At 40.5% G+C, this 26,723-nt stretch overlaps 1 long non-coding RNA gene across 1 annotated transcript; it reads left to right on the top strand.

The window, feature by feature from the left end:
- The first annotated feature begins 274 nt into the window (after window positions 1–274).
- On the top strand, window positions 275–16,471 carry LOC119503699. Its single transcript, XR_005210371.1, has 2 exons — window positions 275–415; window positions 16,270–16,471. It is a non-coding gene; the product is annotated as an uncharacterized LOC119503699 (long non-coding RNA).
- The last annotated feature ends 10,252 nt before the right edge of the window (window positions 16,472–26,723 follow it).

Consider the following 26,723-nt stretch of genomic DNA (forward strand, 5'->3'; position numbering starts at 1 on the left):
CAAGTGCTCATCACGTGTTTTTTAGCATGTCTAACATTTACTTTTACTCAGGTTTGTTAAATACAGATTGTTTTAGTCCTGGGGAGTCTGTCTTCCTCCAATAATGTGCCACTGGAAGACCTGTAGAGCTCTGAGAGGTCAGAAATAATAATAAATAAACCACTTCCTGTCCTTGTCCGTTATTCCGTTGTTTTCAAAATTCAAAATTCAAAAAAAGAACCGTTTATTTTCTGTTAGTTGCTCCTAACGGTTGTTCTTCAGCACGCGCAGACAGCTCCACCAGACCAGTTGGTCTTGTGTTGGTTTCAGCACCGGACAGCTCCAACCGCCGCTGTCCGTTCAGCACCGGAGAGAAAAGAGAGAAGAAGAAGAAGAAGTTTCCGCCGACACACTCCGGGTGGAAATTCCCACGCAGGTAACTCAACGCAACTCAAATGTCGAGAATAACCCGTTAGTTGAACCGGTGCTTTCAAAAAGAAGAAGTGGTGACGAGTTGTAACGGTCGGTAGGTGTTCAAAAAAGACAACCGTTGAGTCCAGAAAACGTCACAAACTGAGCCAAAATGTCGTCACAGTTCCTCACAAATATTGCTCGAAAAACGGTTTACAGTTGGAAGACCAGAACACCCCGTCGTCCTAACTCTCTCCTTCACTCTCTTCTCCTCCTCTCCTCCTCTCTGTCTCTCTCTCTGTCTCTCTCTCTTCTCCTCTCCTCTCGGAGCTGCGGCTCTTTCTGATGCACGAGATCAGCTGTTGCCGCTTTATAGGCGCGCGCGAGAGAGAGAGAGAGAGAGAGAGAGAGAGAGAGAGAGAGAGAGAGAGAAGTGCTTAATTTTATTCATCAGAAGAAGAAGGAGAAAAAAAGAGCATCTTGTCTTGTGGGACCAGCAGGGAGGGATATTTAATGAGTTGGTTTAAAGGGCACGCTCACACTGATTTTTTTATGGCAATGAAATTAAACCTGCAGTAGGCAGAACGTTTATATTTATTAATAATAATAAGCATTATTGGGCAAAAAAAAATTCATAATAACCTTTCAGCATATTGTAAATCAAGTGAGATAACTAGTCTTCTGCACCTCCTCATGGCTCTGTTTTCAGGCTTTAAAAGATCCCATATTGTAAAAAGTGAGATTTTTATGTCTTTTATATTATAAAGTAGGTTTGAGTGCTAGTATCAAGTATCAAAATGCTCAATATATGGAGAAATACACACAGCCCGTATTCATAAATTGTGCGTTTGAAACAAGCGTTTCAAACTGAGGTATTTGAAGAGTTGGGAGTAAGAATGTGTTAAAGGTCCCATATTGTAAAAAGTGAGATTTTCATGTCTTTTATATTATAAAGCAGGTTTAAGTCCTATATAAATACTGTGAAAGTATCAAAACGCTCAATCCACAGATAAATACGCACATCCCGTATTCCGAAATTGTGCGTTTGAAACAAGCCGTTAGGATTTCTGTCCATTTGTGATGTCACAAATCTACAATATTTAGACCATTACATGGTTTTAAACATAAAGATTCTAAATGCGTCCCAGTTTATTTCCTTTTGCAGTGCATGTGAACAACATCAGCTGACAGGAAGTAAACATGGACCCAAGCTGTTGCCTAGCAACGCAATTCCATTGCAATTCCGTTGAAATGCACTAAAACGGAGCGTTTCAGACAGAGGGTAAATACAGGTATATTCAGGTAGACAGTATGAGGAAGATAAAGGGTTTTCTTTAACATTACAGCATGTAAACATGTTCTAGTAGAAACACAAAATACAAGTATGAATCTGAAAATGAGCAGATATAGGACATTTAAAAAATCTAGCCAGATGGGAGAATTTGGCCAATCTCAGGTCATTTCAGAGAGAGAGAGTTTCTATCGAGCGTTCCTATTGGCTGTGTGTTGTCTTATTTTATCTTATTTTTATTACATAACTGACCAGCCTGGTCTCCTAAAATTTACATTCCCATACAACAAAACTGCATTGTCAATTACATTTCGAGGGAAACAGATTTTCTTTCGGATTATGTATGTTTTGACGTATCACAAGTATGTTTGTAATCATAGTCCACTGAAGTCCGCGTATAGGGAGAAGGAGTGGGTCAAACAAACACAGGACTTTCACCCAGGAGGTTGCCGTTCGTGTCCCGTTTGAAAACAAAAGTTAACGTTGACTTATTTTAATTTACGTCCGTAACTTAAATAACGTAACAAACATACTTATTTTAAGACGAAACTATTACGTTTTACTAAACCTAACCAAGGAGTTTTGTTGCCTAAACATAACCAGGTAATTTTGTTGTTAACCACGTGTTTAAAACCGAGTCCGTAATCAGGGAAAAAATACATTTCCCTCGAATCAAAATTGACAATGCAGTTGAACTGATGTACTTACGCCATGCACATAAGCAAGTCACGCTTGTGTTGCTGGACATTCATAGCACGAAAAATAAATACGATATCATATGAACCGTTGTATGAGGATACCTTACACTGTAACCATGATTTCTCTGATATATCCACATCATGTTTACAAACTGTAAATGCAAAGGTAACTGTTGGTCTGCAGAAAAAAAAAATCACCCTCCCGCCTACTGATTCTAGCCTTTCTCAGTGACTGAGAACCATCAAATCAGCCTGAAAACCAACTTCTTGTGGCACTGAACACAGGTCAATGCTTTTACACTGCAGTCGACCAATTGAGTTCCCTTTATGCAAATCAGTGCTCCCCCTGGGCCAATCAGATCTTTTGCACTAAAAATCCAGACTCAGCATTAGCCAATGAGTTTAGTTAATGTAACTGAGGTGAAGGTGTTTTTACTGAATGGTGTTTCACAGAGAAAGAGAGAGAGAGAAGGATGACACTGTCGGAGCTTCATGTAGTACTTTGTGTTACACAATATTCATTTGTGTGTCAGAGGGAAAGAGACATGGTACAGAGTGATGATGCACTCTTTTAGTGTTTACACACTCAAACAAACAGACTTGTCCCTCCAGCCAGTAGACAGCGATGCACACACACACACACACACACACACACTCATGCAAAGCCCTACCCCCATTCATACACATCCAGGCGGGCAGGATGATGATGTGTGATGTAATGCAGTGACGTGTGCGTTTATGTAAGTTCTATTCTGTGAGGTCCTTGGAGTTAACCTATTTTTATACTTCATTGATAAATGTGTGAGCGAGACAGATGGAGTATGTCTGTGTGTGTGTGTGTGAGTTTGTGTGTCTTTTTTAAAACTCATGTGTAGTTAAGTGCATTGTAGAGTATTGCTTTTTAACTTCTCAGTCTGTCTGTCTCTTTGGTTGTCACTTACCGTTGCTGCTTTATTTATGTGTTGATGCACAGTATTGAAGGGGTTTTGTTGTTTACTCTCAGATGGACTGTATAATAATAGATACAGTGCACTAATAGTATGTGTTTGAGCAAGTGGTTTGAGGCTCTAAAAAGGCTCCAAAATTCAAGGGATTTTCCTAAATGGGATCAATACATCACATTTACATTGGACTTTTGATTTTTAGTTAAACCTGCCCTATTTTAAACCCTGTTTTTCCCTGTGTAACATGAAAGGGATTGTTTGTAGTACCAATCCCACTGAGAGTCAACATCCGACTCTGCACCCCAATGCAGTTTTCAACCCCTTTTAGTTGTTTTTAGCTCATGGTATTGGTTGTCCGGCCCACACATATATACTGTATAGTCGGGTCTCGCTGCTTTCGTCAACTCTCGCCTATTGTACGCTACATGCACAGCACAAAAAGGTGAGACTGTCCTCTCAAGAAGAATGAGATCATCAGTTGTTTCAGCCCCAAAATGACATGTTTGTTGAAGTGACAAAGCCCTCTAGCGACTGTAGTAATTATGACAAGAGCGTAGGAAGAAGTCAGATGACGTCATCACAAAGTCTGCATAGGGAGGAGGTCAAGGTGGATGGATGGGTCAACAAAACATTGGACTTTGACACGGCAGACAGACGGTTCTTTCACTTTTCTAACCGACAGTGATTGTTTTTTAAAGCATGACCACAGTTGTTCTATATCCTTAACCACGTATTTATTGTAACCATGACAACGAAGCTCCCCTAACCTTAACAAAGTAACCTAGTCATTTTAACCCAAACCCCGATGCTTTGCTAACATCAACAAGGTCATTCTAACCAAAAAACATGACTAGCTGGTGAACATAGTGGAGCATTTAGTAAGAAAAGAGCAAAAAGAAAGCAGACTTTCATCAGATGCACAAAGGCAGACTGTTCGTAGCTAAACCTAGGAAAAGTAATGCACTGCAAGTCATATATATATCCCACAAAATCAATTTGTATGTAATCCACATAATCGGGAACCAGGAAGTATAAAGTGCGACGTAGGGAGGAGGTCGGGGTGGATGGGTAGGTCAAAAACACCTGACTTTTGTACCCCTTGTGAAACCAGAAGGCAACGTTGATTTATTTGTCATTAAGTTTATGTGAAAAGACCGTATGGATATAATGAACGTAAAAATCGACACGTGTTGCTGGACATTCATAGGAAAACGCACGGAAAAGGAGGAATATTTTTTCCACAAGATATAATACAAACGGTTATATGAGGATACGTTGACACCGGCATTACTCCAAATGATTGATAATGTTGCTCCATAATTGCTGGATGTGTAAAAAAAACAACTAATTAGCCATATCAACTTAAAAAGTGATGTTATGTCAATGTTGTGTTCACAACATGTTTCCGCTGCCCCCAAGTGGCCAAAAAACAATATTGCAGGTTTAAAAATGAGTGACTTTCAATATGAATTTATCTCAAATTAGCCCCAAATAACATTTAAATGCACTGTGCATTTATAAAAAGAAAGATTATTCTTTATACCTTAACTCATCAACGATACATCTACGTTTTATACAGTCTATGGTGTCAACTGCCCACCTGCATATACTTGTTGAGCAAAATTACCAGTGGTATTCAATGTAAAAAAAAGGTATAGTGTCTTGACCGCACAGAGAGAGAGAAATGCAGAAAGAGCAACAAGGTAGATATTGAAAGGTATCCATTGGCGGGGGTCGTGTGTGATTCTCCAACTGATTGTCTTTCTGTGCCGATCGATGACTCAGACACAACAGGAAATACCAACTCTATCTGGTCTATTTCTATGACCGTGAAATTGTCCACTCCTCGTTATTTTTCCTGCTAGCCTGCGAGTGCAGCTATACTGCTGAGCTCAGCGAAATGTATCTGTGTGTGTGTGTGTGTGTGTGTGTGTGTGTGTTAGATTGTGTGGGGACATGTGGAGACTGGAGACTCATTAGCATAATAATGGACTCGGATGCATGTAGACAGGCAGGCGGTGTGAGAGCATTTGTGTGTGTGGGTGTGTGTGTGTGTGTGTGTGTGTGTGTGTGTATGTGTGTCCTGTCAGGAAACACAATCGAAGGGTCCTTGTTGACTTTTCATTCCTCTGTCTTTTAAAGAGCTATTTAAATGACAGGGTTTTAAATAAAACTCCATTCAAATAGAAGGGTTTTTACATATAAAGCAATATCCAGATGAAAGGGTTTGTAAACAGAGAGAGATAGAGAGCAGGAGGGAGGGGAGAAACAGAAGGAGGGGGGAAAGACAGACAGAAAAACAAAGAAAGGGAGCAAAACAGAGAGAAATAAAGAGGAAAAACCACTTATAGAGGACAAATGGAAGGTCAAACAGGGGTTTAAATGTAAGGAGAGAGAAGCAGCTCACAGTAACATAACTGTCACAGTGGATAGATAAAGGTAGTAATGGATGACCAGGACTTGAGAGCCAATGGGAAAAAACATTTTCATTCTAATTATACATCTGCTTGTCTAGTACTTACAATACTTGATAGCGGGGCAGTTAATGTTGATGATGGCTTATCATGGAACTGTTAAAGATGGGTGACAAGTTTAAATAAAGAAGCAACATCAAGTGTCTTATTAAAGGAACAGTGTATAACATTTACGGGGATTTATTGGCAGAAATGGAATATGACATACGTTTTCTTTAGTGTATAATCACCTGAAAATAAGAATAGTGTTTTCGTGTTTTCGACGTCGCTTCTCTATAGGGACATTTTCACAGCTCATCACTAGATGCCTCCAAATCCTACACACTGCACCTTAAAGTCTCTCAAACTTAGCTAAATATGTAATATGTCATTGTCTTCCAAAACAACCCATCAGTGAGAGCCTTTTAAAACCGTAAACTGTAACTGATCAATACAAAAAGGATTCAGATGACTGTTTTCTGATGTGCAACTGCTGTGGTTAGGTTTCGGTTTAAGCACAAAAACTACTTGTGTGAGGTTAGAGAAAGATCATAATCACGGTTAAAAGAAAACAACATTGGCTTTTGTGAGAAGGAAGAAGGCAACAGTCAAAGTCAAACCACCTTTGTTGACCCAACTACCCCGACCTCCTCCTTACGGCATTTTCAGGATTTAAAACAACTTTTACTTTTGATCCTGACAAACAAAAGTTGTGATTCACATAGCTGAGAGTGCTTCTTTATATGTTCTTGTCATAGATTCTACAAGATGGCATTTCCACAAAAGATATTCCCTCATTTCTTGTTTTAATGATGGCGGTGGAGAGCGCTGTTTAAAGGCTGGAACATGCGCTGAGCTTTTTCCTTTTCCACCTCAAACATTGCCTCCAAAGGAGCTGGTTCAACCTTTCACCTTGTTTGACCCTCAGGTCCGTACAAGGCTTTATTGAGGAGGTGTGCACGTTGGCTCCTCTATGACCTACCGTTATCCATAGCACCCCTCACAACACCAAAGATAAATCTCACAAGATGATTAAAGGGATATGAAATACTGGATATCTTTTATAACTTAAGGCCTCTATAAATCCTTAAAATAAAACAAAACAGTAGACACTGCTTTGTTTTCAGAGGTTGCAAGTCAAAAGATTTAAGAACAACTGCCTTTATTCAAAGTAATGTACTGTATTTCAACTCAGTCAAATAGTGGCCAGAGATATGTCATGGAACAAAATACAATAGAAGTAAAAAAAAAAAAAAAAAAAAGAGCAGCACACAGCTGGCCATAATAAAACAAAACAGACGAAGAGAACAAAATATCACCAGTAAACCCGCCATGTCCGTGTCATTAAGATACATATATGACCCTGCATGTGTGCTATGAATATGTATGTTGTATGTATAAGATGTGACCCTGGACATTAATATGTATTGGGCGGTAATGAGGCGAATGGGCAGATCAGATGGGTCCTTCTTAACTGGTCACATGTGGCTCATTAGGGTAGGGCCACGCAGAGCACCTGATACCCTCAAGATGACTACTGCACCCCGAGAATGATCTAATATCATATCTGTTTTATCAGATGAGGCAGAAGAGACAGAAGAGATGAGAGACAGAGGAGAGATGAGAGACAAAAATCTACATTTAGATCTGAACTGATATGACAGCAATGTGATAACTAACTAATCTGACAAGAAGGGTACACGGAGGTAGAGCGAAGTTCAAACGTGAATGATAGTGTCCTGGAGCAAGACTTTCAAGTCTCTCCTGATTGAGGGGGGGAGGGCGCTGCTCTTGTTGTTGACCCTGACCTCTGACCTACTTGTGGACATGGGAAATCAAAAAATTAACTTGTCCAACAGGAATCATCATCACACATCATCATCATCATCACTATAACTCTGGACCTGAGGGGATGATACAGGCAACGTATCCTCATGCAACGGTTCGTACGATATCTTACGAAAAGTTATTCCTCATTTTTCAAAACAATGTTGTTATGTTTAGGAAAACTAAACTAACTACGGAAGTGGCGTTACTTAAGTACAGAAGTTACATGACGAATAAATCAATGTCTGGGTAAAAATAACCACAGAAGTGACGTTACTTAAGTACCGAAGTTACATGACAAATAAATCAACTTCTGAGTTAAAATAATCATGGAAGTGGCGTTACTTAAGTCCGGAAGTTACGTGACAAATAAATCAACGTCTGGGTTAAAATTATAGAAATAATGTGAGAGTAAATCAACGTTGACTTCTGGTTTCAAACGCGGTACGAACACCGGTGTCCTGGGCAAAAGTCTGTTTTTACCTACCCATCCACCCTGACCTCCACCATACACACCGTTTGTAGCTCTTTATACTTCCTAGTTCACGATGACTTGGATTACACACAAATTGATTTTGTGGGATATACACGAATTACAGTGCATTACTTTTCGTAGCTAAAGCTACGAACGCTGTATGAGAACTGCCTGACCCAGGCATTATTTGGGGCTCTAGAGAAGGGACAGTATACCTCTATTAGTACTCGAAATAAGCTAAATCTTTGTGGACAAATACTCTGACCATATTTAAAATAATTGGCTGAAATCTAAATGTACAGCAGGAGAGAGGTGGATAGAGAGCAGCAGGACGGATAGCTGGGTCCATATTAACTAGGCACATGTGTGTCATTATAGCAGGTTGATATAAGACAGCTGATACCCATGTGGGGACTGTGGGGTTATAGAGTTATATCACTGAAATGCAGCGTCTCTCAGTGCACTTTACAATGTGTTTCATTTTCTTACTGCAGAACTAAAGTATGTGACGCATGTCCAGATTTTAGAGGCAGTAAACTTTGAATCTGGTTAGCTTAATTTATGACTTTTAGATGATCGGGCATGTGGACGAGAGACAGTGTAAATGTTATAAATGTCAGACAGATAATTAGGTCCGTATAAATGGAGCCACCTGATACCCTCAAACAAGTGATGACACATGAACCATTTGCAGTAAATGTTTAACACGTTGACATTGTACAATTATACTCCCTGAACATTTTTAAAGTCATCTCTGAGTCATCCCGTAACAGCTAATTCAATTCTATTGCTTAAAAAATGCGATGAAATTGCAATTTTAACAGAACCAATAATATTGCAATTTTGCTATCTGTGACAATGAAACACCGATTCAATGGAAATGGAGGAAATGCCTTGATTGTGCGAGGGCTGATATTAAACTGGGAGCAGAATAGACATAATGAATCCCCTGCTCTGCTTGGAAAGTTTCTAATACATGATATAACTTGTTGGTGATCTCTCTTCAGTCTTCACTACATGGACAGAAAGCTGTGCTCTTCAGCGATGCTTTTAAACACTGACGGTTCAAACACTTCAGATGACTTCACATGATGGATCCCAGCAGATTCCAGTTGGTTCAGTCAATCCAAACCAGTTTGCTGACACATTCCCTAGTTATGTCTTTCATGCTACTAATACTACTATGGTCCAACATTTTTGCGACTATTCTGCATGTCCTTCGCATATCTCGAGAATCGCCCATCCGATCTACTTCATTCTTGGCGGGTGTATTGCTCAGGACTCAACGGAGTGCAGTGTCGAATGTGGAGCAATCTGGCCAGATGGTGGCGCTATATCAATGAACGTTTTGGCCTGTAACTTTTAAACCGTAAGTCTCCGAAACAAAATTGCATTTGCGTCTAGACTGATTTTCAGCTATTTTATGCAAATAAGATAAAAAAATGTTTGTCTACTACATATTTTGAGGAATCATCACCAAATTTGGTACAGAACATCTCTGGACCAAGGCAGAAAATGATGATGATGATGATGAATTTTTGTTGTTCCATAAAGTTTTGCTATAGCTGGCCCTCAAAGTTAGCTCAAATGCTGTGGGAAAAGGAAAAAGCTAGAGACCCAGCTCTTTCATGAACACCTCCGCACCTAAAGACATTGATGCTATTGATAATGTAGATGACGATGATATTGATGATGATGATATTGATGACGTTGTTGATGTTGTTAATGATGATAATAATGATGATAATAATGATGACAAAAAATAATACAAAATCAGCTTCTATAAACCCTGTGCGTTGCCTCAGTGCACTTTCTGTCGGCGCCTGTGTCCGATCGGACTTGAAGCTGTTGTTGGCATTTATTCAAGTTGTTCCCTCCTATCTAGATCCCTGCTTGTGTTGTACGAACTCTCAGATGTACAGCGCTTTGGACAAAAGCGTTTGCTAAATGAAATTGTAGAATTGTAGACTGTTACAGAAATTGTTATATCTCCTGAACACTTTGTAATATGGAAACTACATTTCGTTGACAGGTATAGATATGATGTTTAAGTGACCATGGCAAGTTTGGTGCCATTTGGCCAATAGTTGGCACTGTAACAATTGGCCCGTTCTGGACAGGCACACGCTCTACACGGGCACCGCACTAGTACAATTAAATAATCGGCAAGAACAAACCTTCTGTGGCTTGCACAAGTAAGAAAAGATTTTAAATGAAAGGTAAAGCATAGCTCTCTGTCAGAGTAAAGAATGAACAGCAGCAAATTAGATCACTCTAGAACGTTTTCTAACAGCAGTAAGGATTCATTTTCAACAATCTGTTCACATTTCAATGATTAAAGTCTTCGCACTGTCAAGGATAAGTATGTTTCTTGGATTTTGTGTTTCTCGGCTCTCTGCAATGTCATTTTATCTCTTTACCCTAAATTGAATTTGCCATTACACAATGATCTGAACGTCTTACGACATCGCTGATGTAATTCTCCACCAATAATGTACTGTAGGTGCCAGATATTGACAGTTTAAAGTTCAAGAAAAGCCATTAACAGGTAATAACAGTTTTCTATTGTAAAAATGATTATGACATCAAACTTTAACATTTAAATCAAATTGTAAGCCAAAGTTTTATGCAGATTTTGGACTGTTTCTACCTACAAAAGTCTTATATAAAGCTGATCAAGGATAATTTTTAACATATGCTGATGTTTATTATTCCCTTCTGGGCGTGAAAATCACCTTTATGAACCCAAGTCTGGGACAACACATGTTCACCGACAGATAGACGGATAGATAGATGGACAGGTTTATGAGTCATTAATTCAAACAAAGGCGGCTTATTAACCAGTCTGTGTTCGCAGCTGGCTTACACCTGATACCTTCAGTAGCCTCTAGACTCCTTGATGTGTGTGCGCGTGTTTGTGTGTATGTGTCAGTGCATGGTCCCGTGGTGCCATAAAATGATAAGAAATGATAATAGCGGCTGACTTCTGACTCAGTGAGAAAAAAATAGAAATCTCCATAACAAGATATACATTTAGAAAAAATAATACATATGTAAAACATTCAAAATTACAGTGATTTAATTTCCCATTAAACCAATATTCCTGTAGTGATAATGATTTATGCTCTACTAAGATTTAATACACATTTCCTTTATTATTTTCAACAGGGGTTCTTCTGCTTGAACGCACTCACTTAAACAATATTTCTATTTCCTATTGAACGTCTACTTTCTAATTGGAATGAATGCAACCAGCAGGAGCACCGGTGATACATTTACCCACCCTGCTGTTGTGTAAATTAAGACTTCTTCAAAGGCTGCGTCTCACAAAGTTAGTCAAGTGGAGTCGATGTCACCTCTCCAGAATTCAAAGGGAATAAGATGAGTAACTGAAAATCAGCTAAAATTAGAGAGGTAACAAGCAAAGCGAAGCCGTTTTTTTGATTGGCAGTGATGCTCTTGTGATGAAAAGATATCAAACTGTGATATTTGTAAAGCAATCCACCGCTGATTTGAAGCCGCATGCGGATCTATTTTAGCTCCGATCTCAGCTGTGTCAACACGTTAACCTTCATATGAGTGAAAAGACAATTGGCGTGATGCTCCTCCCGTGACCTCGGACAATTAAGCTCCATTTGCGAACATGAAAACGTCACACCTAAAGCTAGTTATTTAAATTGTCTCTCGTTTTGTGCAACAACTCAGCAGAGGGAAGAGATTCAGGGGGTTAATTGGGTCTAGGGACACCGCACACACACATACACACACACACACACACACCACCAAATCCTCTTAGCTTTATAATGAAGGAAGTAGAGATGGGTAGAGGAAAAGAGAAGCAGAGAGAGAAACATGAAGGAGAGGGAAGAAGAGAAAGGGGGCCAGGATGGAGAGATGAGAGAGAGAAAGAGAGGGAGACAGAGATGCAGGTCAAGATAAAAGGATAAACACTGCGGGATAAAAAAGCAGGGGATGCTGTGATGGAAGGAACAGAGAAATAGGAGACGCAGGAAAAAAGTTGAAGGGGTGACAGTTAAGAGTGGATTGTAAAATAACAATGCTTTGTTGCCATGGAAACACACATTTTTATCAGCCCGAGAGGCAAGGAAGTAACCTGCTTGTTAAACCTCCTGTGCTATCTTGTTAAGCTGTTGTTGTGTTTGTGCGAGCAACAGTATGTTTGCAGTCGTGGCGTTCCCTAATGAAACACTGTGGGCTCATGTCTGGCTTTGTTCTGTTTCAGGGTTTTTTATTCTCCCTAGATTTTTTTATTAATTACTACCTTCTCCCTCAAATGAATGCGTGAGGTTTTGTTTATAATGTCAGTAAAAATGAATACAATCTGTGTAGCCTATTTGTATTTAGGCCACATTGAATTAGGGGAAGTTGAAAACTTTTCACTAAAAATCAGCCTCATTTTAATCTTCATCACTGTGGATTGAAAGGTGCACCCAATTCAACTGTTTTCAGGCCATTAAATAAGCGTTATCTGTCGCTATAAGCACCATAGATGTGGGTCATTAGGGGCCTACGCCTACTACGTTGTAAAAGTGAAAGTGAAACTTAAAAGCAACACGTTCTAACATGTAAAACTGAATGAAACGTTTTGAACACAAACAAAACGGCTTCTTTAGGTTTAGGCAACAAAACTACAACTTCTTTAGGTTTGGGCAATAAAACTACAACTTCTTTAGGTTAAGGCAACAAAAAAACACTAAGTTACACTAATTAATTAACACTGACTAACAACTACAAACACAAAGACAACTACACATTGTTGCTTTCACACAGGATGCTAACTCCGGTCTCCTGGGTGAAAGTCCTCTGTTTTGTGTCCCATGAATCGTCCCCAACCTCCACCCCTTATGGAGTTTCATATTGTCTATACTACGGCGCCTGACTTTCACTTCTCCTTCTTTCGGTGATCTACCATGTGAATAGATGATAAAACCTACAAGTGGGTGTAGTAGGCCCCTACTGACCCACATCTATGGGGTTTATAGCGACTGATAACACCTATTTAATAGCCTGACAAAAGTCTAATTGGCTGAAAGGTTATAATCCAACTATGGTTGGAGAATTTTCTAAATTCACAAAGGAGCATGTTGTTTTTCTACAGTACTTCTCTGAAAACATAAAAATCACCAAAATTGGTACTCTGGTGATAGAAAGTTTTCACCTGACAGCAGAAAAATAAGCTGTTTCTATGATCTGCATTGTTTGGGACCAAAACAAGCCACCAGTTGTAGTCAAGCTTGTATTGTCATCATTTTTACACAGTTTGGACACAATAGAGGCAATTTGTATTCAAGCAAAGTGAAGAAACACAGAGCATGAAGAAGTAACGCTGCCACGGAGCTAACACAAATACCACCGATTTCACAAAGAAAAATATGTCTTTGGGTAAACCTCCGGGGAGCTCTGTGATCACAGACAAAATGCTCAAATCAGGTCAGTTCATATCAGCAGCTCACATACCTCCTCGCTAATTTGGCACATCCCTTTTTCAGCACAAAGCACTGTCAACAGGAAGATAAGATCTAAGTCCTGCACCTGATGATTTGAAAGCAGACTGACAGCTGATTTGATTCAAAGAGCCACAGGAGATTCGGACATTTTCTGGTCATGTGTGATCATAATATACATTGATGTAAAAAAACAAATCCATCAAAAGCCAAATCAAATTTCCTCATACTCTGTTCTCAATCTTAGTGCTGCTGAGTTCTACATCTCTATATGTTTGACTAAAGGTGCACTGTGTAATCCGTAGCCACATGCTCTAAGGAAATAGGGGTCAGCATTTCACATCTACGACTGGGTCCATACAATCTAAATTTACAGTCATCGATTATACATTTTTTTTTTTAAAAAGCAGGGCAAGAATACGCAAAATTCAACCAAACTGCTGAAACTCAGCCAGTCAAAATAACACTGCTATCTTCGAAAATTCACATGTGGCATCGGCCTTTAGTTTATCTGCGTGTTTACTGTGCACTTAAGCGGGGGCTGTACGGTCCATGTACGTTTAGAAACGTTTGTTTATCGGCTTGGGTCCAGGGTGGCGGAGACGAGCGAATGAATTGTGTTTTCCTTTCGTCCTCCCCGCCAACGGGGGACTGCCTCACCAAGAAGGACGGTTATAGCACAGGGTTGTCCTTTAACCACAAGGTTGGCGGCTCAATCCCCGGCTCCTACTGTCTGCATGTTGTGTCCTTGAGCGAGACATTGAACCCAAAGTTGCTCCTCGAGTGCTAAACAGCAGTCCACTGCTCCTAAAATGCTTAGGATGGGTTAAATGCAGAGGCTGAATTTCATGTATGTATATGACAAGTTCAAGTTTAAGTTATTTAAAAGGGGGGAGTGTGCGGTGGCTCAGCTGGTGGCTGTGGCAGCTTGGATTCAGCTGGTGAAATCTCCAGCATCGGGAGTCGCAGTGGGCTGGTGGAGCACTGGTTCTAACCTGTGTATCGGCAGCAACACAAAGTTTGCTGATTCGGTGGGAAGTCGGGGCAGTCCCCCGGGGGGTGCTCGGGTTTGCGCCGCTGGCTGAATTCAAGCTAACTGCTAACGGAAGGTCAGTCTGTCTCCCGAAGCTGCCCCACGCTCTATTCCCGGCGAAGTGGTCTCCTGGTGGCAGAGAGGATTAGGCAAGGGTTCGAGACGTTTTCTCATTTCTGGCACTTTGAATTTAATCCAACAAACAAACTATCATAAACGCACAAAGATCATGGATGTATTATTAACAAGCCCTCGGGGCAGCTATATTTCTTCATCCTCTCATGTTGGACTGAGGGCAGACCGGCGCTACAGTGATTCACTATCGCCTCGAGGAATAAGTATAAGTATTACAAGACAGGACGGGCCGGGGCTATAGTCGGTTAGTATACTAGTTTAGATAGATATCTCTGCAACACAATACATAGATGACTTTGATAAAACATTTTTAATATTTTTAACTCAAATTCTGGCCATAACTTACACATTGCACCTTTAAAGTTAAAATCCATAAGATTTTAATGTTTCATGTCAAGATTTTTCATGTTTGAATAACCATTCATTGTATTTCCATTCATCATTATCGCTCTATACAGTAGTTTTTATTGTTAGTGGCACAGCAAACGATGCATGCATGTAACTGTCGAAACAAGGGGTGGCTTTCTATTGTGAAGCAGTCACAAGAAATGCTATTTATTTGCCACAGAGGTTAGCACTGACAACTACCATTCATTAAAATTACTTCTATAAGGCAAGACAGTGTTTTTTTGGCATTTTCCCTCAATTGTAAATCCTGATTTGGAGCTTTAAATGCACTAGTAGGTTCTGTGTCAAATGTTTGTGGGAGAAATTTAAGCATTTCTCAAAGTCCTACAGTTTCACACCCAAAAAACACAACGTCATTGTCAGGACAGACAGAAGACCATGAAGTAATTTTGGGTCCTCTTTGAAAAGTGACTCATCCACACACGTAGTGATACGGGGCAGATGATAGAGCTGTATCATATCCTGTCGTCAATGTCAATTTATTTATATCGAATTTTAATCTTATATTCTCTACAGTGGGCGGATTATTGCACAGGAATTTCTTGGTCAGCTAAGACGGTAAACGGATCAGAGGAGAATGTCATATAGAAGTTTGGCACAAATGCACGTACACATGCGTCGGCCAATCCTTCTCCGTCACTTTTTCCTCATTTCCAGTGAACCTCTCTGTGATACTGCTGATTCCAGTGTCACAGAGTTGCAGAGCCACGCAGTTCTTCCATTGAGTTATACTCTATCTACTCTAGTGACATATCTTGGTCTCCCCTTCGTCTGAGACAAAGATAAAAGGCAGAAGTTATGTGTGTAATCGCCAGATACCCCATACAGACCAACCTGAAGGTTTTAAAAAAAGAAAGACCAAATTAATGATAAGGGATAAAAGGCTTTGATGCCATTATTACATTTTTTTTTTTTTTTATCTTTATTTCTAATCATTATGTTTTTTCATCAGGGTATTTAATTTCTTTGCCCATGAAAAGTTGACTTTTTATGAAATATTTCTATTATTTTTTTGACTCAGATATGTCTCTGCTCACTTTCCCCATTTTGTCAGACAACTCTCCAACAAAAGACCATCATTGTTCGTTGAGACTGCTGAAATAGACTGACTCACTCCATCTGTGTTCATGTGTGTGTGCATGTGTTATAGGACGCAGGGGGAACAAAGGATTTCCATGACACAAGGGGCCCAGGACAGGACTGAAGGGAGGAGGAGGAGGGGTTGGAGGAGGAAGGGATAAATTAGGAGAACGTACCCCAGCAGAGCGGCGAACAGACTCTGGAGGAGCAGAGACAACAGAAGAGGGGATCAGAGGATAAATGAGGAATAAATGACAGGAAAGTTTTAGAAAGACATGCTTTAATGGTTTTAGGGTTGAGCACTTTCGAGGGCTTTTTTTTTTCTTTGCAGTCTCTCAGCTCAGAGTCATTCAACTCTGTCACACAAAGTCGAGTTAAGTCAGCTCAGGTCTGCTCAGTTAATGGGAGGCTGTGTGGACCAGTTAACTGAATTTTAGGCCTTCAAACTTAAACAACCAAAGTCATTCTGAACTTTGTATTTTCTCCTTCCACAGTCTTAATCCTTCTTTGACATTGTCTGAAGGGTGCAGACTACATCAAAGCCTTTACCACAAAATATAAAATTGAACATTTCAAATATCAATGAACATAAGAGCAAAATGATCACTGACAATTCGTTTTCACTACAATATCAGCATTTGTATGATTATGTTTAGGTTTTCACAGCACGTGGTAAAGATTAGGGGTAAGATCGCGGTCTTGGTTAAATATTGAGAAAGTAAAAAGGGAGGCACAATGTGATCTCGTAATTAATATATAACCGAAACCATGAGCTTTTTTTACCTACTGTAAACATAATTACAAACTTTGTTCCCTGGAGAGAAAAAAAACCCATCACCACCAACATAATCCTGGCAGAAATAACGTTTTACTCAAAATGTAGCTGTCAAAACAAACTACTTGTTATATGCAATTTTAAGGAGACAAGTTTGAAGGATATGGCAAGTTGGTCTGATTATCAGGCAACATCAACTAAGATCAAGGCTTAGACAACTGACAGTTTCTACAATGAATTTTCTATTAAAGGTGCAGTGTGTAGGATTCAACAGTATCTAGCGGTGAGGTTGCAGATTGCAACCAACTGAAACTTCTCCCGTGTGCCAAGCGTGTAGGAGAACGAAGCAAAGACGTGAAAACGCTAATCTCCCTATCTAGAGCCAGTGTTTAGTTTGTCTGTTCTGGGCTACTGTAGCAACATGGCGGTCGGCTCCGTGAAGAGGACACACTCCCTATGTAGATATAAAAGGCTCATTCTAAGCTAACGAAAACACAATCATTCTGATTATCAGGTGATTATACACTAAAGAAAACATACTTATTAATATTATATTCCAATTTCTGCAAATGGATGCCCCTAAATGATACATTGAGTCTTTTAACTTGGTACAATTTTGAAATTAAAGTTAAAAGGGACCAAACAAAAAGAGGTCAATGTTCTTCTCCTGAAAACAATGCAAAAATCTTCAAAGGTTCTCTCAGGTGACAAACATGAAAGACCAAAGAAAAAAAAATTTTTTAACAAGGTTATCTTCTTCAAGAACGCAAACACATGTAGATTAACACCAGAGACAAAAAAGATATCTGAGAACACCAGCATTAACAGTGACTCTGCAGTAACAGTCGTCCCAAATGTTGTAAATATGTCCTATAAGACAAGTTTAACCAACCTATTACATTTATTTTGACAAAAATAACTGGTTGAAAGTGTAACAACAACAAAATATGAGCATACTTATTGACAGAATCACTATTTCAACTTTTGTTAGTTGGCATTTTATTTAGTTTAAGCTTTTTTTACTGTGTTTTGACCGTGTGTTTTGATGATTTTATTCAGTTGATAGTCGCGTCAGGCTGAAGTACAGCATGTGAACGCTCTTGCATGTTGTCACGCTTTACTAGAAAATGCTTTGTAAAATCTGGTTTGATGGTTGATTATCAGCGCTCACCCAGACGTCTGTTGTTCCCCCAACAATAGACTACCACCACCAGCCCCTCTGTGTGTGTGTGTGTGAGTGTGTGTGTGTGTGTTAATCATGATGCAGCTCTTATCAGCGACCGTCAGACCTGCAGAGTCTCCGATGTGCTCCCTGCTGATAGCTGCACACACAGAGGTCTCCTCCCCCATCGGGGTTTTAAATAGAGAACTAATAGACCTCGGCTCGGAAAATAAAAAGCCGAAGATCATTACCAGGCGAGAGTGACAACTCGGTAGAACAGTAACTAGAGTAACAAAACAGCTGATGATACGCTGGCCTCTTGATGTGCAGAGTGTGAAGGAGCTCAGAAAGACGCCGCTGTACGAAACGCCTCCATCCGACAGCAACCACGTTTTACACGCTGCAAAGTCTAATGAAAACACGCTTCATCAAGCAGAAGATGTCAGCTTTTTATTCAGCCCCACACTTTGCATAAATTTGATAAAAATACAGAATCTCATAACTGAAGGTTTCAGCATGAAAATCACAAAAAATTAAAATCTAGAGGCACCTCTTTCATTTTAAATAACGTAAAATGTCTCATAAAAAGAGCATAAAGAAAGCATTTGCTGGATCACCTGAAGCATCAGAGGTCAGATTCTGTGTGTTTGAATTGTGTCCTGCAACTCTGACTCTGATTTCAGCTTTGACGTTGAGAGAAAGACACACAGAGAGGGGGGTGAAAGGATAAAATCTGTCATTAGAGTCTATTCACTGTGTCTCTATGGTGCCAATGGAAAGGCTCTTAACCTGCTGACACACACACACACACACACACACACACACACACGCACACACAGTAAAAAAGAGAGCGCTGTAATGAACAGTCGAGGGAGTCCATTGCCCCTTCTGTTCACATTTAGACTCTTGATTGGCCGAGACCTCTGACCATGAAGGTCAAAAGGTCATAATTGTGACCCTAAGGACATCTGTGTGTGTGTGTGTATGGGGTAGTGAACTAACACGAAGAGGTCCAGAGGCAACAGCAAGAGCTATCCTGGATATTTTGAAGAAGAACTTTAATGTTCAAGCCTTGATGAGAGTTTTTTTTTTTTAATAATTAACACGTTATAATGGGTCAGTGTGAATAGCAGGTCAGCAGCTCTTGAACCCGCGGTCTGTTTGGATGTGTGGGAACTCCGGTCTGCAGATGACAGCTCGTTAACAGAAGGAGATTTGACCGTCAACCCCAATCACTCTCTCTAACGTCCCCCATCCCCCCCCTCAGGCTCTGGAGCAACAAGGTCAAACACACAGAGGTGGAGGAGGGTGGCGTCACACAAGCAGGAAGGTGTTGTTTGTGCTGATATTTCATTTAACCATACACACACATGCACAGGCCTAAAAAAATCCTTTAGATGAAGAGTCCGTCTCCTACATGCGAGAAATATAAAAAATCTGAGGCTTTGAAGATGAGACGTCTGTCTCTGCTTTTTCTGCATAGACTGTATATAAAGATGGATGACATGACAGCTCCCCCAAAGTGAAGCCAAAACATCTCGATCGCCCCCTGGTGGCTGGCTGCAGTATAGGTCATAAATCGCGCCCTCTCCATGTTGGTGACATGGGTCATACTAAAAAGTCAAAGTACACGTCAAACAAATTTTTCCCAAAGTTGCTACCGTAGCAGCTAGGTGGCTCACGCTAGCGAACTGCGGCCGTGCTCAGCTCGTGATTGGCTCGGGCAGGTGTGTGGGCGGGCTGCGCAGACTCTGGCCCCAAATTACATCAAAATCTCAAGATGGCAGCTGCCATATCTGGGAGATTTTGGCTTCACTTTTGTACAGTGGGTAGAAGTGGAGATGCATCATCCATCTTTATATTCAGTCAATGACTTTCTCTTACTTCTCTTTTTTGTGTCTAGTCCTGATCAGCAGTGTGAAACCCTGCAAAGTGTTGTGAGGTTCTGCCCGACAAACAACAAGAAACTCAGAAACAACAGAGAGAGAGAGCAACAGCAATGGAGAAAGGAGCTTCATAGTGAGTTTCAGCTCATTGTAGCTGTTTGGCACGCAACTTTACTAGTTTCGTTCACTCTCTCAGCTCTCATGTGGTCGTTTTCAGCCAAGCACCCTCTAGTTCGTATATCTATTTCTGACATACAGTTAGAATACATCAGATATTTCTGACTGAATGACCTGGTTATACAATAACAGAATACATGTAGCTTGTGAAGTTCTTTCTTTTGCTAAATTGTCAATAATTGAATGTACATTGAAGAGGAATGATTTCCAAAGTGTTTCTTTGGAAAGGAGTCTCGGATCGCAGTGGTAGAAGAGATTGACAAGCCTCTTTTTAATCGATTTCTATCTTATTTCATCACTCAACAACAACAATCTCTTACCTGCATGCTTAAAGTTCAAACGTAGCTTCCAGCCAATAGCACTGTGTTAAAGTTCACCTCCAAAATGTCACTGAAATAGGGGGAAATGACCAATTTTTAAGCTCAAAACAACTCTGTTTGCCTCGCTGTGAGTGTGGGTATCGTAATTGAGGCAACTGGTTGTTGTTTATGTTTCCGTGCCGCTCCACAGTTTGCTCGTTTGCAGCTCTGTACTGTATTTTTAAAAATAGGAATTAAGTGGAGCCACAGCAGCCAAAAGTTTTACACCTGCAGGGCAACCTGGGGTCAAACTGTTGAATGGAAACACTGTGCTAATACCTGATTAAATACGCATCCTAATTGCTTATCATTTCACCCTTCTCTCTTTAATCTGTAACCCAACATGACAGTAGTTGTGGGGTGCAGAGGCACATGTCAGCAGAGGGATCACTGCCTGCGGAGAGGATGAAAAAGATGACAAAGAAAAGAGATAAAGTTGGAGAAAATCCTGATAAGAAAAAATCCAATGGGGTCATAACCTAAATTTAAGTACAAGTAAAAATTAATCAGCATATAGCAGGATGTATGACAGAATATGAAATAAACAAACTGAGGCGAAAGGGACGGAGAGGTGTAGAGATAAAGAATTGGGCCAAGCAGGGATCAGCTTCACACAGAGATCACAGACATGTCTTTCCTATCTCTTATTTTTTCCGTCTGTTTACCTCCCTCGCTCCATCTTTACCTCCATCATTGTCTGATTTTTTTTCCTCCCTGTCTCAGCTTGTCTCTGAGAGAGAGCGAGAGAGAGAGAGAGAGAAAAGATAAGCAGAGACAGAGAGATGGAACTGCAGTAATAAACAGGCAGTTAGAGGAGAAAGAAAGTAGAGAAAGGAAATGCAAATAGTTGTTTTATGGCTGGGTCAATGAAAGCCACAATGGTCCTCTCTCTCTCAATTCTCTCTTCTTCTCAATAGGATGTGGGCAGAGCAATGAGGTCAGAGAGCGACAGAGAGAAAGATCACACCCTGATCGATACACATGTCCACCCACCAAACAGCAGCATGTTCCTGCTCTTACGATTTCAAAAAAAGCTCTTGAACAACGTAAAACGTGACAATATGGAACAGATTACTTCCCCCGAAAACAGAGAGGTGTAAAACATGTTGGCAGTATTATTCAAATCCTGTTTAAGGAATTGACAAAAATCTCTACTGCTCTCCCTCTGTTAGATACTCAAATTAAATTCCTTATGTTTGCAGATGATTCAGTAATCAGCGTGCTTTCCTACTCAGCATGTGCACAATTATTCATGTGTAAATACTCGCGCTCTCGTCATCACTGGAGTTCCTTTTTGCTTTCCGACGCTGTTGTGGCTGCTGTAGACAAATCCTCAGCAAGCACAAAATGGAACAATCCAGGAAAAAACACGTTACGCTTTCACGATGGCTGCTTATAGCAACAGATGGCGCAGATGAACTTCTGATGAAAACAATTCTGGATGGTGAGGAGGAAGAATGTCTGTTTCAGGTATTTGCTAAACAATCGCCAACAGAGCTCATCATTGGCTCAAGAAGAGAAATGGACATGAAGAAAGCAAGTAAACGAGTGAAGTCAAGAGGAAAAACACAGAAGGCTCTTCTCATTTTCCATCTTCATCTCTTTTCATATCTGATAATACATGGATATGTATGTATAACATAACAGCTTGTATGTCCAGCGTCTTAGGTCTTCCCATTTCCCTTTTTGAATGACGAATACAGACTACCGCCGCCTGCTGGTGTGGAGAGTTATTTCCTCTCACGCAGGCGCAGAACGTACATGCTAACAGGCCGTCAGCTGTAGCCTTTGCAGTGTGTTCCAGCTTGTCGGCCAAGACAAAGGCAATGTGAGGTGACTCAGCTAGTGGCCTTCGTCGCCACCAGTTCTTTGATGTTTGGTTGGTGTGTCTGGGCCTTTTACATTGGAGGAGCATTAGGAAGAGATATTTAAATGGACACTATAAACAAGAGGAATGATTACAGCAAACACAAGCTGCTTCAATATACATATGGCTATGTGAAAAATGTGAACCTGTTCTTTTAAGTCTTGTGGGATGATACTGGCTCCGTACCTGAGATTCAACTTGGATCATTATTTCCCCCAAAAAGTCTGTGTCTGCTGTGAATGATCTCAGAGACAAAGGACAACCTGAACCTGGCTAAAAATATTCAAATCCATTACTGAACCAATTTGACTCTATGATGGTATGAAGTGTGGCGCCCTCTGACAGACCAAGATTATGCAAAATGGAATAAACCCTAATTGAAACCTTGAATAATAATATCCAGAGAAACACAACAAGCAATGAATGTCAAGCTGAATTTGGCCAATTTAAAAAGGAGAAGCGACCACTTTTGTGTCAATATGTGTTTACGTACGTCTATACGTACAATTCAAAGAGTCTTGTGCTTCCCTCTTTGTACAATGAAAGAGCGAGAGCTGCATATGTGTCGTGTGTGTGTGTAGGTGTGTGTGTGTGTGTGTGTGTGTGTGTGTGTGTGATTGGACAGGTTGTGAAGAAGGAGCAGACAAGAGGAAATCATGATGACAAAAAATATCATGCAAACACTTAGACATATACACAGGAAGAGAGGGAATGAGGAGTGTAATCATCTCCAATCAAGATGTTATTGATTTGCTTCTCTCTCTCTCTCTGTCTCTCTCTCTCCCTCTCTCTGTCTCTCTCTCTCTCTCTGTCTGTCTCTCTCTCTCTGTCTCTAACACCTGGCTCTTGTCACAGTAGGACACTGAGGCTCAATAGCAGCAGTGAGAGAGACAGTTATACATCATTATCTTTCCGTCTTGCACACACACACACACACACACATAAACTGTGTGTGTGTGTGTGTGTGTGTGTTTGTGTGTGTGTGTGTGTGTTCCCTGGTCACTGGCTCTGAGACGAAACACACACAGATGTTTTTTGCTCTCTTCTACTCTCCAATCACGATTGGCTGCTTTGTCTGCAGCCACAACAACATTTTCAGGAATACTGAAGTGTCTCCATTGAGAACAGAGTGTGCCTCTAAACTTCCCTTCTCATCCACTGTACATGTTGTATGTAACTAAATACATTTACCACTACTTAGTACTTAAGTGGGCTACAATACTTTAATTTAATTGAGTTTATATTTTATCATCATTTTTAAAATGTATATTGTGTAGGATTTGGCGGCGTCTAGTGGTGTGGTTGCAGATTGCAAAATTGCGATAAAGTGAGCCGCTGAGTGCAAAACCCTGGTAACGGCGTTCACCTTACTTAGAGGCTATCCATACCAAAATAACACGACTTTAGAAGCAACAGAAGTCAGACGGCAGTTTCACAAGCGTGTCGGAGAACTACGGTGGCCTTTAGGTAACGTAAAGGCTCTCTCTAGAGTCAGTGTCTGTTCTGGGCTACTGTAGAAACATGAGAAACATGGTGGAGCAACATGGAAGACTCCATGAGGAGGATCCCACCCGATCGACTGTTATCAGGCCATTAAATAGGCGTTATCAGCCGCTATAAGCACCATAGATGTGGGTCAATAGGGGCCTACTACGTTGTAAAAGTGAAAGTAAAAATGACACTTTTTCAACACAAACAAAAAGGCTTCTTTAGGTTTAGGCAAAAAAACAGTTTAGGGAAAAACATCATGTTTTTGGTTAAAATAACTATGAACACAAAGACAACTACGTTGTTGGTTTCACACGGGATGCAAACTTCGGTCTCCTCGGTGAAAACCCTGTGTTTTGTGTATAAATATTATATTCCATTTCTGCCAATAGATCCCCCGAAATATCTCCCACTGTTCCTTTAAACTTGAACAGGCTCGATTACTGGCACATTTGGCCTGTTTTATTGTTACTGTGAATCCCACTAACACTATATGATATGTGTATTACAGTAATATATTCTATTATGAAAGTTAGTGTACAAGAAGTTGATATACTGAACAGTTTGTACAGACGTGATGACAGATGTCAGTGCAGCTGCAACTTAAAAAAAAATCACTGCTATGAACATCTGAGTGTAAATAATCACAATGTTAATCTTCTAACTTGGTTTCCTCGTCCTCTCTGAGATATTCTCAGATTTTCAAACTCAAGTCCCAGAAGGAATCGTAGAGTTACATAACTCCTGTTACAACATTAACTTTTCCACTATTGTACTCTACAGTAAAATCATAACTTCCTCCTCCCGTTAAATCCCATCGGTGGACGTACGCTGAGGAGCATATTTGGGGTCAGAGTTCAATTTAGTAGAAGTTTGGCTGCGCAACGTTGTGGAAAATCAGTGTAGTTGACACCACTATGGCTTCGAGTAAACCATGACAGCTTTGAACAGAGTCAATGACACATTACGTCTAAAAGTAGAAATATTATTTTGTACCAAAAGTAGATGATAAAATCCTCTTAACATGTGTGTTTGTGTGTTCTTTTGTGTTTTTACAGACCAACCCACAAAACCTGGTTGCAGGCTGTCAGAGAAACAGCTGAAGGCATGACGAGGGGTTCCCCAGATGTGTGTGTGTGTGTGCGTTTGTGTCAGCGTGTCTGCAGCCGTATGTTAATCAATGCCGTTAATGTAGCAATGAATTAGTAGTTTAGATGTCACGGGACGCTTAACACAGCTGATCCTTACCAGACACCCACAGAAACACACACACACACGCACACACACACTCAGCCCACAGGACCCCTGGGGACCACAGGCGGACATTGTATAGTAGGCTAATTATCCCAAATTGCTAAAGTAGTAGAGAGGGTGTGGGTGTGTGTCTGTGTGTGTGTGTGTGTGTGCGCTTTCACAGCTGCTCCTGGTGTCAAGCCTTTGATAGATGAGAGATAGAGAGAGTGTTCATTTACTGCTCGGGAACACACACACACACACACACACCTGACTGCTCATTTATTGGTCTAACAGATTGGTCTTTTGTTGCTCGGTCGCTGGTTCACGCTGGAAGAACTGCCGAAGTTCAGGCTACGACGCTCGGGGGAGAATGCACCCTGTCGTCAAGCGTAAATGCCTTAAATGCGGCAACCAGACCTCCTATGAAATTTGTGGTTATAATTAGGAAATGAGAGGCATCATAAACAGACAGTAGTTTGACAATGAACAGACGCAGGGGAGAGTAAGTGCGCGATGGATGAGTGAATATGATTGCCTTCAGCGCCGACAAGAAGGACTCCCAGTTCACACTCACAGGGGCTTTTTGTTGTCAGGGAAGTTGTTTCACTTAACCAAACTTTGAATCTATATGTAGTAAGACCAGAGACTGTTATAAGAAGTGGACGTAGTCACCGTGACGTCACCCATTGGTTTGTGGACTGCCGTTTTGAAGCCTTAAGTTTGGCATTTTGGTCGTTGCCATCTTGGCTTTTTGCTACCAGAAGTGACACGAGAGGGTGGAGCTAAGTACAACCAAACACTGAATAAGACATTTCAGATGACTAAAAAGGTTATAATTAACTTTCATGAAGTGAAAACACACTGTGAAAGGGTTAAAGTTCTATGACGAAAACACGGACAACTCCTAGACTGGACAACGCAGTGGTAGCGACCTGTCAATCACAAAGTAGCTTCGCCCTAAAGCATACCCTGCTTTATGGTCTATTTGACTCTAAATGGGACCATAATTTACTAAATGAACATCATGCTGTATTGAAGAAGACTTGAAACTAGTGATTGAGACCATAAACTCATGTTTACAATGTTTACTGAGGGAATAAATCAAGTCTTTTTGCAGCCAGAGGAGTCGCCCCCTGCTGGCTATTAGAAAGAATGCAAGTTTAAGGCACTTCAGCATTGGCTTCTCTTGTCAGCCCTGGAGGTTGCAGCCTGAGTAAGGCTAGTAAGATTTTACATTCAATCATCATTCTGTCAATTTTAAAGATTTACAACTTCAGTGGTAATGAATGGATGTGGGGAAAAGGGCAACAAAAAAAGGAAGGATAGTTGGGAAGTGTAGTTTTAATCTATTGAGAGCCAAAAATCATTCACAATAGAACAAGTTAATATTTGAATGAGTCAAAACGTTTAAGTTTGATTTTGCCCCTATATAGTAACTTTTCATGAGATATTGACAATAAAAACATATACTGTAAAATAACACCAGCTTCAACCTTTAAGCCTCTACAACTGAGTGTTCAATCCATATCTACATATTTTATTTATATCAAAAATGTGTGCTCATGGCACTTTTT

Source organism: Sebastes umbrosus, chromosome 15 (genome assembly GCF_015220745.1).
Source record: "Sebastes umbrosus isolate fSebUmb1 chromosome 15, fSebUmb1.pri, whole genome shotgun sequence".
Lineage (NCBI taxonomy): Eukaryota > Metazoa > Chordata > Actinopteri > Perciformes > Sebastidae > Sebastes > Sebastes umbrosus.